Source organism: Fistularia commersonii, chromosome 33 (assembly GCF_037954325.1).
Source record: "Fistularia commersonii isolate RoL2024-O1a breed Wild chromosome 33, RoL_Fcom_v1.0, whole genome shotgun sequence".
Classification (NCBI taxonomy): domain Eukaryota; kingdom Metazoa; phylum Chordata; class Actinopteri; order Syngnathiformes; family Fistulariidae; genus Fistularia; species Fistularia commersonii.
In genome coordinates this window covers 8,365,843-8,378,171 of record NC_141316.1, presented here as the reverse complement: position 1 = coordinate 8,378,171, position 12,329 = coordinate 8,365,843, and positions in this window count along the sequence as shown.

Sequence of the window (12,329 nt, the reverse complement as noted above, 5' to 3'; positions counted from 1 at the left end):
TGGACCCGTCGCAGGTCGATCGCAAGAGCGCAGACGGATCTTAAAACCATTCACTCATTCAGACGTCACATGGAGACTCTTTCATAAACACGGCACTCTTTACTTCAAAAGTCACCCAGAGACATATAAACATTCATTCACTCCTTCATTTGTCATGTAAAAACCTCATATGGAGACTTGCAACCATTCATTCACTCATACAAAAGTAATTTAGAGACATGCAACCATTCATTCACTCATTCATGTCATTTAAAAACATCACATGGAGAGATGTAACCATTCATTCACTCATTAAAAAGTAATTTAGAAACATGCAACTATTCATTCACTCATTCATTCAAAAGTCATTTAGAGACATGCAACCATTATTCGCCCATTCACGTCATTTAAAAACGTCATATGGCGACATGCAGCCCTTCATGCACTCATTCACACCATTTAATAAAAGTCAAATGGAGACATGCAACCATTCATTCACTCATTCAAAAGTAATCTAGAGACACGCAACCATTATTCACTCATTCTTGTCATTTAAAAACGTCATATGGAGACATGCGACCATTCATTCACGTATTCAGAAGTCATTCAGTCTTTCATTGACGCGTCGTATATGAACAGTCATCCATTCACCATTCAAGTCACCCAGACATACATACAATCATTCACTCATTCACACCTCATGAAATTGTCACACAGAGACATGCAACCATTCATCCACTCATTCAAAAGTCATTCAGACATTCATCCTGTCATTCACACACCATTTAAAAACTTCACATAGAGACATGTAAGGATTCATCCTCTCATTCATGTCATCTAGAGACATTCAACCATTCATTCACTCATTCATACATCACATAGAGACATGTAGGCATTCACTTTTTCATGAACACGTCATCTGGAGACAGTCAACCATTTATTCACTCACTCATTCAAAAGTCATTCAGCCATTCACCCTGTCATTCACACATCATTCACCCTGTCATTCACAGGATGACGGCACTTAGCGGCTCCTTCAGCGACACACTCCTTCACCCCAACTCGTTCGAAAATTTAACACCCAGCTCTGCACTTTTCATTCATTCATTCATTCATTCATTCATTCATTCATCTACTCACTGGCACACCACTGCAAGTATTGCTGTTATTCGCTGCTAGTTGCAACTTTAGCACGTGTTTATACTGTTTGCAAATTGTCATATTGTTTAGGTGTAACTTGTTAATACGATTCCCACCTGTTTATTCTCAGTTTTCCTATTTTTGTTCACTTTTCTCGGACCGTCCACTTTCTGCTACGAGGGGTCGAAATTTCCCCGCCGTGGGACGATTCAAGGAATATTCTATCTTTTAAAAACACACAACCGTTCACTAGCCGCCACGACGCCCGGTGTATATTCAGTTTAAATGAAAATAGAACCGCGTTCGACATAAGACATTTATAAGATCACCAACAGGTGATTTAGAAGGAGGACACATTTGACGAGTCCCGTTTCAACCACAGTGCGAGTAAAGGCACGTCAGTGCCGGTAACTTTCCTGGGATGAATGTGCTGCGGCGTGAAAAGCCAGTTGTAATGTGATTAGGGTGACGTGTTACTTGATGTGCTGTGCATCCAGACTGAGTGTGTGCGCGCGGAATGTGTGTGTGCGCGCGTTTACTTCCGATACGGCGGGAGATCAAGGGGAAGTAGAAAATGGCCAAAATGAGAGATTTCTTTTTGCTTCTTTATGACGAGAGCTGAGCCTTTGCAGGCTGCGGAGCTCCGAGCGGCGTGACCCCGGATCGGTTCCCGCTCCGGCCACGCCATTACGACGCTCCCCCATCTGTGTGTGTGTGTGTGTGTGTGTGTGTGTGTGTCCTATTAAAATAAAAAAAAACGTGGATATCAGAAAACACATCACAGAATCCTTGCACCTTACCGTGTGTGTGTGTGTGTGTGTGATACATGCATGCATGTATGCACGGGTGTTTTTTTGCACGATGCCTGCGTGTTCTTTGCTTCCTCCCTGGCGCGAGAGCCACAAGGACGTGTGCGCTCCATATGTATGTCAGCTCCGATCGCTCAGTGAAACGGGGGGGTTGGTGGTGATGGGGGTTCATTCACGTCCGCATCAGGCCACGGGTGAGCGAGCGTCTCGAGCCCCGAGGCGAGAAAGAAAAGTTACTCTGCTTTCCAGAGGTGATAGATGAGCGTGCAGAAACTTGCTGTTCTGGGAGGGACGGATCGGGGGGGGAAATAATATTCTTACCGTGGATTTGGCGTCCCGGGAGAATTATTAATTTACTGCAAACATTCATCCGCCCCCCCCCGACTTCCTCCCCCGTCACCATTTTTTTTTTTTTTTTTTTTTTTTTTTTTTTTACCCTCCCTCCGCCCTGTATTTCTCAAATCCTCCCTGGCTATTCCCCCCCCCGCCTCGCTCCTGTCAGACTCCTCGCTCTCTCTTTCTCGACGCCGCCCAGCCCATGTGTACTTTGACACCCAACTCCCGCTCGGCGCAGCAGAGGGCCGGCCCGGCCCTCGCCGTCCTAGACCTCAGTCATGTGACGCTGACCTGCAATGTTTTACAAGGCTGCAGCGCCGCAGAGAGGGGCCTCCGAGGGGAAGGGAAAAAAAAATAAAAAGGCCGCCTTCACCAGCGGCAGGAAACAAAGCACGCAACTCGGAGGGGATGGTGTGTGTGTGTGTGTGAAAGAGAGAAGGGGTGGAAGGTCAGGAAGCAGTATTTCAAGAGATGTAAAAAAAAAAAAAAAAAAGTTTGACATCGAGAATCACGGAGGTTTTTAAGCGGTCGAACGTTGCCGTCGGGTTCAGAAGCCGAAGCTTTGATCGGGCCGAGGAGGTCCGGTCTTATTGAATCTCAGAATCTCCGCTCTTCTTCCTCGCTTTAAATCTCACCGCTCCGAGCTATTTTTTTTTTTTTTTTATTTTCCACCTCCCTCCCAATTCTTTTTTTTTTTGTTTAATTCCCGAATGAGCCGACCCTTTCGCTATCGCTCGGCCCCGCAGAGCTGCGAGTCTGTTCTCGCTCCGTCGCCGTAATCTACGGCTGGAGACAGCCGAGTATCCCGTTGCCCCCCGGGCCGCCTACGCACATACATACGCACAAAAGAGATTACACACTGAAAAAAAAAAAAAGAAAAGTCAGAGCATGAAGGATGACCACAGATACTAACAAGCAAATGTGGGGGGACTCACACACACACACACACACACACACACAGAGTGTCATTCCTGGGAGATTTGAGCCCATTAAATGAGAGCAGCCTGGTCCAGTCTCTCAGATCGCTGCTGTTCCCCCTCTTTGTTCCCCAAATCAGGAACAGCTGTGCTCCTCCACAGTTGTAAGTCACTCACTCAGTGGAAATTTAAAAGCCATTAACCGAACCCTCCGCGCCGCCCCGCCCCTTTGTGTACATGTGTGTCGTTTATCTGCGTCCGCACACACCGGCGTGCTCCTGACCGGCGCGCCGCCGTCTCGTCGCAGGTAGAAACCGTCTAAGTGTAACTCGGCGTCCGGCTCTCGTGCCTCGCCGCGTTCCCGCCGCGAGGCGGGTCATGCCGGGTCGTGTTGTCTTTGAGCGTGGAACAACAAAAAAACAGGGCTCAGCTGAAAAAGCCCGCCGCTCGTCCGTTCCCTCGGCTTAGCCGGCGAATTACAGCACCGGGGGAAAGAACAACAAGCCGGGGTTCTCTCATAACGCGAGCCCTCGGAGCCGCGCCGCACGGATGCAGACGCAGCTGCGCTGCACGGACACACACATCACGCAGATGTTCTCGGAGATGGGGGAGATAGAGAGGCGGCGGAGGCAGGGCGAGAGGGACCGCGACAAGGGGAGCGGACGTGCGGATGCCAAAAGTCAAATCCCGGGTTCTTTCAGCTGTTTTTCTTTTGTCTCCTCCTCCCTCCTCTATCTCCTGTGGAGATCTCTCATTTCCTGCAGGCCCAATGTTGATTTCATACTGGAGCTCCGAGCTTAGAGTTGGGAGTCTGGAGGGGAGGGGGCAGGGTGGAGACCGGCCAAAAACAACCTTCGCCTCGACTTCTCCTGGGTGTTTTTTTTTTTTTTTTTTTATAATTTCGGCGCTGGGTATCATCGCACACACTTCAACACCTGGGAAAGAAAACAGAACGCGTTCGCTCGTCCATCGGCCTCAGACTCGCACCTCGGAGGAGGCCAGGAGGCCAGATTTTTTACTCTGTTTTTTTGCATTTTTTGCTTTAAGATGCCTTGAAGGGACGGCGCGCCGATCAACGCTTCAAAAAAAACAAAAGATCTCGACGTGCGAATGAAAGGGTGAACGGTCGCGGGACTAGATTTATGCTTCGGTGAGATCTGGTCAAGACGGCAGCTGAGATGAGCTCCGATGAGCGGTGAATGAACGATGTCTGAAAGATAACGCCCGATAACGAAAACTCGGTCAGAAGCCCCGAAACTCTTTTCCCTCAGGCGGTTCCTCTCGGGTCTCTAAAATACGTCTCTAAAATACGACAGAATTTTAATCGCGGCGGTGCCACTTCTCGGTTCCAAACTCACTTCCTTCGGCGGATTTAACAGTTTCTATTTTCTCATCGGCCTTAAATGGTTTCATGCTAACGTAACGCGTCGGCTGGAAGGCGGGGGAGATCCTATCGCACGTCCACAACTGGAATGAACTTTTGAATAAGAGGTCTTGCACACACACACGCACACATTTGATCACTGCAAATCACAGATCCAGATAGCAGTAAAACCCGGTTCACGTCCACGTTTATTCCATTCTTCCGTTCTCCCTCCCTGGTGACGCATCCCGACTCTTTCTGAAGTTCTTTCGATTTAAAAAAAAAAAAAAAAAGAGGAAACCGGACGGTTTTAAAACCCAGACTCTGCCAGTCACCCTGACCTTCTAAATACCGGGACCTTCAGCGGCCCGTGAGTCACGAGCCGGACGGAGGAAACGGCCTCCGGTTGGGTTTTTCCAGGTGGCGGCTGCAAGATTCGCGAGACGACGTTTCGTAACCGACGACGACGGAATCTCGTCCTTAATATCCGAACGATGTTTTTAAACCGGATGGGTTTACAAACAAAACAAAACAAAACAAAACAAAAAAAAAAAAAGCAGAAGTTTGAGCTCCTATCGACGGCCATCAAACGCACGTGCGTGGCAAAATGTGACACCCGGGTAATTTCTGCTCCTCACTTCCTTTCTCTTATCGGTTTTAAGGAGGGGGCCATTGAGACATGAACAGCTGCTGCCCTCGGCTTTCACTTCCCCTTTTATGAAACCACACATGTATCTGTTACCATAACAAGTTCCCCAAATGTGGCCTCCAGTGCCCCCTGCCCCCCCCCTCCATGCCAACACATGCACACATGTGCTTGCGTGCACGTTTTTTTTTTTTTTTTTTTTTTTTTTTATATTTAGAAAACTCGCTACACCCGAGCCGACGAGACGCGACGTGGAGAAAATCAGTGTGTTCGTGTTCTGAGATGTGAGCTGACGATTCTCAGACGGCGGCCAATCAGGACGTTGTTTTTTTTTTTTTTTTTTTTTTTTTACCCCCTTTGTCTTTTTCTTTTTTTCACTTCTTCTGATTCTCTTTAACGGTGCAAAAGTGTGTTTTCGTCGTGGAAACGCTGCGGCGGGAACCACCCCTTCCTGTGCGCCGCGCTCTCAAGGTTGCATCGCCACTGTCGAATACACACAGGCGTTCACTAGCTAACCACAACAGACATCATCTGATACACTATCACTGCCTGAGCACCCAAAGCGCGCACACACACACACACACACACACACACACACACAAACACTCACACACTCACACACACAGTGAGCCAGACAGAGTGGCATTGCGTGACTGAGACTTCACACCTCTCTTTCTCTCTTACTCAACCAAAACATGAAAAATACCTCACCCAAAGTGTGTGTGTGTGTGTGTGTGTGTGTGTGTGTGTGTGTGTTCTGTGTGTGTGTGTGTTTTTGCTTGTTTGCGGCTGCGTGTGTGTGCATGCGTTCACTGTCTGTTTGAGTCACAGGCACGCTGTGCCCTTGTTTGGCCTCCTCTCTTTGTCATCTACACACCAACTCTATGCACGCACACACACACACACACACACACACACACACACACCCATGCATAAATAGACCGAGACCATGTGCCCTTTCGCATGCTGGCTCCCAGTTTGTCGGCTGGTTGCAAGTCAGTCCAAATTTATAAAACACACACACACACACACGCACACACACACACACACACACACACACACCTCACGAACTGGTGAGGTTTCTTTATCCGAGACTTCACACCCCGGTTGAAACGCGGTCTCCTTACGCTCATTCACATTCGGATTGTGTTCATTTGTGAATGAACTCGCTGACACGACGGCGCGGCCTCCTCGCCGCCGCGCGGAGTTCGAAAGATCTGCAAAAAAAGAAAAAAAAAAACAACAAACAACAAAAACGTGATGGATAATGAAGAAAAATACGAATAATAACAATGTGTGTGTGTGTGTGTAGCGAGCCCCGCATCCCCATATGTATTGCATCGCGACGCTTCGGACGGCCGGATCCGCACGTGGAGGTTTTGGGTGATCTCAGCTCGGAGTTGCAGAAAAATAACTACTTGTTTGGTTTTCTGCCAGTCCAAACAATCCAATGCAGCATTTCCTCAATCAGCTGTACAATACACCATTGTTTATGGCGGCTATATATTAAAACTCCCTTCCAGCCAGGAATGTGTTTTTCTTCTTGTTCCTTCCATTGAGTTTTTCGCGGCGTAGGATGACGCCGATGACACAAGAAGGTCGTTTTCACGGAAAGTCCCTGAAAGACGGCGACACCCCACACACACACACACACACACACACACACGACGACGCTAAAACAAGTCGCGCATTATCGGAGTATTTCTCCTGGAGACGTGCGAGGTGTCGGCCGGGCGGAGGCGGGGCGGAGATGCAATCTTTTTCCTGTTATCTGCAGAAGGTCTCCTAATGGTTAAAGCGTCTCAGGCGTCGATGAGAGATTTATGCAAGAATGTTCTTGAAAGCGTAACCCCCGGGCCTCCGTCTACTTTCCCGCCGTAAAGCGATTTTTTTTTTTTTTTCCAGAGACGTCTTCCGATGTTAAAAAAAACGTCGTCGACGGGGGGCGAAGCTTCGGCGGACGCGGCGTCGCCGCTGCGAGAACGAACGGACGTTTGAAACGCGCATCTATCAAAACAGTAATTTCCTGCATAGTTTCTAATGTTCGACTGAGCCCCCCCCTCCCTCTCTTTTTTCGGAAAGAGCGAAAGAGGAAAGCTGGAGGGAGCTCTGCCGGCTGTGTGGGATCAGTTTCAGGATTGTAAACACGGCGGAGACACCCGAACCCCCTCCCTCCTCCTCGCGATCTCTAAAAAGTGCCTCTTTTGAAACGGTGGAGCCGATGGGTGTGCCTGCACCCCTCCCCGCCTCCTTCTGCACCCCCTTCCTCTTCGTGTTTCCTGTTGAGCTGGCTAGACTCCTTTGACAGATTTACAACTCCGGGGTCAAAGTTTTCCGACAGCGGCAGATAAATCTTGCTCCCCCGCCCCCTTCTCGCCTCCCCCCCCCCCCCCCCCCCTTCTCCTCCACCTGATAAAAAGACGCGCTGCCCCCGCCGGCGCATCCTTTCATGTGTAATGTGCCTCGCGGTGAGAACGAGCCTCCGCATCTATGTGCAGCAACATGTGAGGATGCCTGCGTTTATGTGTGTTCGGGAGGAGGCGTGCACGTGCTCAGAAAGACGAGGGCCTCGCTTTTTTTTTTGCGGCGCGGGGAAAGAATGCCGGACGTGAAGGATAACTTTTTGTTTTTTAAGAAAGGGGGGGGGGGCGCTGGCCTGTTCCGGCGCTGGTTTCTCTTAATTTGCTCGCTCTTATCACTTTGTTCGTGGAAAAAAAAAGAATCTTCCGCTCTTCTGGGATGGGGGAGAAAAAGGGGAGCGTCTCGAAACATGAAAACACTCGCGGCCGGTCGACTCGTAGCTCCGTTTTCAAGAGGCGACAAGGTCCGCACTCATAGTTTTGAAGCGAAGCGCTTCTTGTTCACCATCCCTCCAAACCATCTCAGTCTCCAGAACCTCCACCTTTATCTTGCACGCTACCGTCTCTGATTCTTTCCCAATCCCAAGCCGTCACGTGCACGTTCACGTCACGTGTGTGTGTGTGTGTGTGTGTGTGTGATCTTGCGACCCGGCTCTGACGGAGCTGATGATCATTTGACTGATCGGCGCTGATGATGGAGAGAAGCGGCCTTGAATCAGACGATAACCTGCAGGGATCACGTCGAACGGAGACCTTGGCTCATCTTCGGCCCGTGTGTGTGTGTGTGTGTGTGTGTGTGTGTGTGTGTGTGTGTGGTGGAAATCGTTCATGCTGAAGAGCTCAGGCCGGTGCGTGTGAGAACATGCCGGTTTACTTCTCTCTCCTCCTCGAGCCTCCTGACCTTGTAAATCAGCATTGATTTTCCTGTAATTTTAGCCTTGCTGTAATATTATATTCTTTATACCCCGCAATGACAAACATCCCCCAATACACACACTCTCCATCAACGGTGTCGGATCAATGAACATGATTGATTCCGCGGTGCGACGGACAGTCGGTCGTGATCAATGCCGGCCCCGGGCCGATCGCCACAGATGATGCATCACTGTCACTCACAATTCATGTTGAAATAAGAGTTTTCTATCATCTCACCTTTATCGCCTGTGATGGATCTGCGTTTTTTTTTTTTGATGGCGTCATATCATGTTGTCCTTCCGGCTGAGGCGCCGGAGAAGATTGGAATTCAGATTTTGGTGTTTCTTTCTGCGATTAATCTCTGTTTGCGATTAATCTCCGGTTGCGATTAATCGTGGGTTTCCTCGCACTGATGTTTACCTACTTCTTCTCCTTCTGGTCGCCTCAGCCAATCACCAGCCTCCATCTCATCTTCTCCCACAATTACTGTAGCGGGCAATTATTTTGGCCGGCGGGGCCGCATTTCTTATTTAATTTTCATAGAACTGGGTATCATGTAAATTGAACAAAATAAAAATTACAATTTAACTATTTAAAATTTTAGATCACTTTAAAATCACCGATGATCATATAAATGTACCGACATGATTTCCTATGTAATCATCCATACGAAATTAAACAAAAGGAAAAAAAAAGGAGTTTCTAAATTCAATATTGATTGTAACTACATATTAAAATAGTCAAAGAAAATAGTTTGGCAAGCCGGATAAAAAAGCAAAAGCTCTCAATTTAACTTAAAAAAAATTGATAAATTGTTATTATTATAATAGTCAAAGAAAATAGTTTGGCAAGCCGGATAAAAAAGCAAAAACTCTCAATTTAACTTAAAAAAATTGATAAATTGTTATTATTATAATAGTCAAAGAAAATACTTTGGCAAGCCGGATAAAAAAGCAAAAACTCTCAATTTAACTTGAAAAAATTGATAAATTGTTATTATTATAATAGTCAAAGAAAATACTTTGGCAAGCCGGATAAAAAAGCAAAAACTCTCAATTTAACTTGAAAAAATTGATAAATTGTTATTATTATAATAGTCAAAGAAAATTGTTTGGCAGGCCATATAAAAAAGCAAAAGCTCTCAATTTAACTTAAAAAATGGATAATTAAAAATTAATATGAAATTAAACCTTGTTCACAAAGTAATAATACACATTTCAAATTAAGCTATATTAAACAGACATCTGTACCCTTTTTTTCAAAATTTAACCCATAAAGTTGCACAAACAAAATAAATACAAGTGAACAAAAACCCACATGCACATTACTCATGCTGTATCCCACTGATAAATCACCTCAAATCAGAACAATATCCATGAAAACAATGTAACGTACCTGTGAAACAGTCCCAGGAGCACGAGTCGGACCAGCACGGTCGCCCTGCATCAGGCCAAATATGCAAAATATGCAAATTAACAAAAACTCTCATTGAATAGAGCCTAAGTTACCATTAAAATTCTACATTCAAACTCACACACACGATACACAGCATTCATTCGTACTCATTCATGCCAGTTTTGCCAGTTTGAATCAAATAGCATGCTAGCAATGGTTAGCATATACTAGCAAATCTTACCGCCTCAGTCGCGGGCCTAGCGTGCTTGTGTGTGTGTGTGTGTGTGTGTGTGTGTGTGTGTGTGTGTGTTGCACATCGCTAATCAATGTCCCTCCGGCTTCAACAGGTGTGTGGAACCATTTTAACATACAAATAAAAATAAAAAAAAAAAGGAAAATAATGGTGAATGAAACATATATCTAACAGGACTTGAGAACGTTCACCAAAGAAATATTTTGATTAAAAAAGATTTATCCATGTTCTCTCCCACAGAGAACCTTCACATCTTCATCTCTCAAATCCAACCTTCTTGCAGATGTTTTTCCACCTCCTCTTCATCATGTTTTGCTGCAGCTGACCTTTATCTTCAGGTTCTCCTAATTGCAGATCATGGCATCATCTGCAAACATCTTAGTCCACTGAGATTCCACAAAAAATGGTTTTCCACCACACTGGTATATATAAAAGAAAAAAATAATAAAATGAAAAAATATATCATTTCATTTCTCAGCTTTCGTTTCATTTTTGCATTTTTTGTTCAATTTTTAACTCTTTTTATTTCATCTTTTTTTTTTTACTCGGAATAACGGGTAGCCATTGTTGTGAGTGTGTGTGTGTGTGTGTGTGTGTGTGTGTGTGTGTGTGAATGCTATCCAGTGTAAAGCACTTCGGAGCCACAAGGTGTTGAAAGCGCTCCACAAGTTGAGACCGTTTACTGATATTATTTTAGTTTTTATAGTAATAACAACTATATTATAAAACGCAGCATCGCCCGTCCGGGGTCGCCGGCTGTAGTTTACGGCCGGCACTTCACACTGCAACCCCCTGACACGGCCGTATAATCCCCCGGCACTTTCTGGATTGATCTTTCCCAATAAAGAAGATTTACCGCCGCTCAGCGGAACCTCGGCGTTGGCACTCCGGAGCCAGGGAGCAACCGCCCGGCTTTGCCGAGAAACCGGAACGATGTGAGGGTTGGCGTTTTGCAAGCTCGTAGTTGAAACACGGCTGCGTGCACAGGGAATGATATATTTCCTGGTTGTTTCATAAAAGCCCGGACGGAAAGACGCCAACGCCTCCCTTTCCTCCGGTCTCGGCCGCCGATGTCGAGGCGGTGATGGATATTCATCTGGTTGTGTGTTTCGCGCGTCTTACGTGTGAACTCGTCGCCGTCAAAGCGCCGCGGGGTTTGACCTGGTCACGTTTTGTGTTATTTATTAGCGTCGGCAGGTCGCGGCCGAACGCTCATCCTTCTGGAATTCACCGAGAGCGGCTCCAGGATGTTTCCCTCTTGATAGTTTCTCTTTTCAAAAAAAAAAGAGCAGGTCTGTATCGTTCTATTTGCGGCGTTCTTACCCTGAAAGCGCGGAGATCTTTAAATATGTCCGACTCCCAAAGGAGGCCGGGGTCGTCGATCTCAAATTACACAAGAATGTCCATCTCACGTCAACTCAATGTTTTGACGTACAACACATGAATCAGAAATCCCCAGTGTGTGTGTGAAAAATGCCTTTCCTCTTCTGCAGTTTATCCATGACTGTATTTTTCGCACCATAAGGCGAACTTAAAATCCTTACATTTTCTCTAAAATCAGCCGTGCGCCTTGTGTATGAATTCTTGTTGTGCTCACTTGACCTCCGACCAATACTATATGACACGATTTCAAAATGTTTTAGTGCGATTTTGGTTCAGGTGTCCGCTATCGCTAGCAACCATAAACCAATCAGAGAACAGTACACAGTACGCTTACCGCCGCCACTTTTTGACATACCTTTAGGTACTGTGCTTCAACATATCACTGTACATTTGTGTGTATGAGGACCCACACAAAATGGGTTTTGTTTTGCTTTATATACCGTATGTTTTATCATGCGCTTTATAACGCAGTGCGCCTTATGTAGAAAAATAGAACTGTTCATTGATACTGAGCCTTATAATGCGGTGCGCAAAATACGGTACGAGAATATGGGATTCTACCGTCACTTGGAGGGGCGTCATGCGCGTCATAAAAAGGAAAAGTTTAAAACTTTGGTGTCTTTCTTTCTTTGCTGTCTTCAGTCTTCTAACTATTTCTCCTGTGGTGGGCCGACAGGGCCTGCAAAGCCTTCTCTGCTGGCTTAAAAAAAATCTGAATCACAGACTGATTGTAATTAAGAATAAGAATAAGAATAAGAATAAGAATAAGAATAAGAATAAGAATAAGAATAAGAATAAGAATAAGAATAAGAATAAGAAGAAGGAGAAGAAGA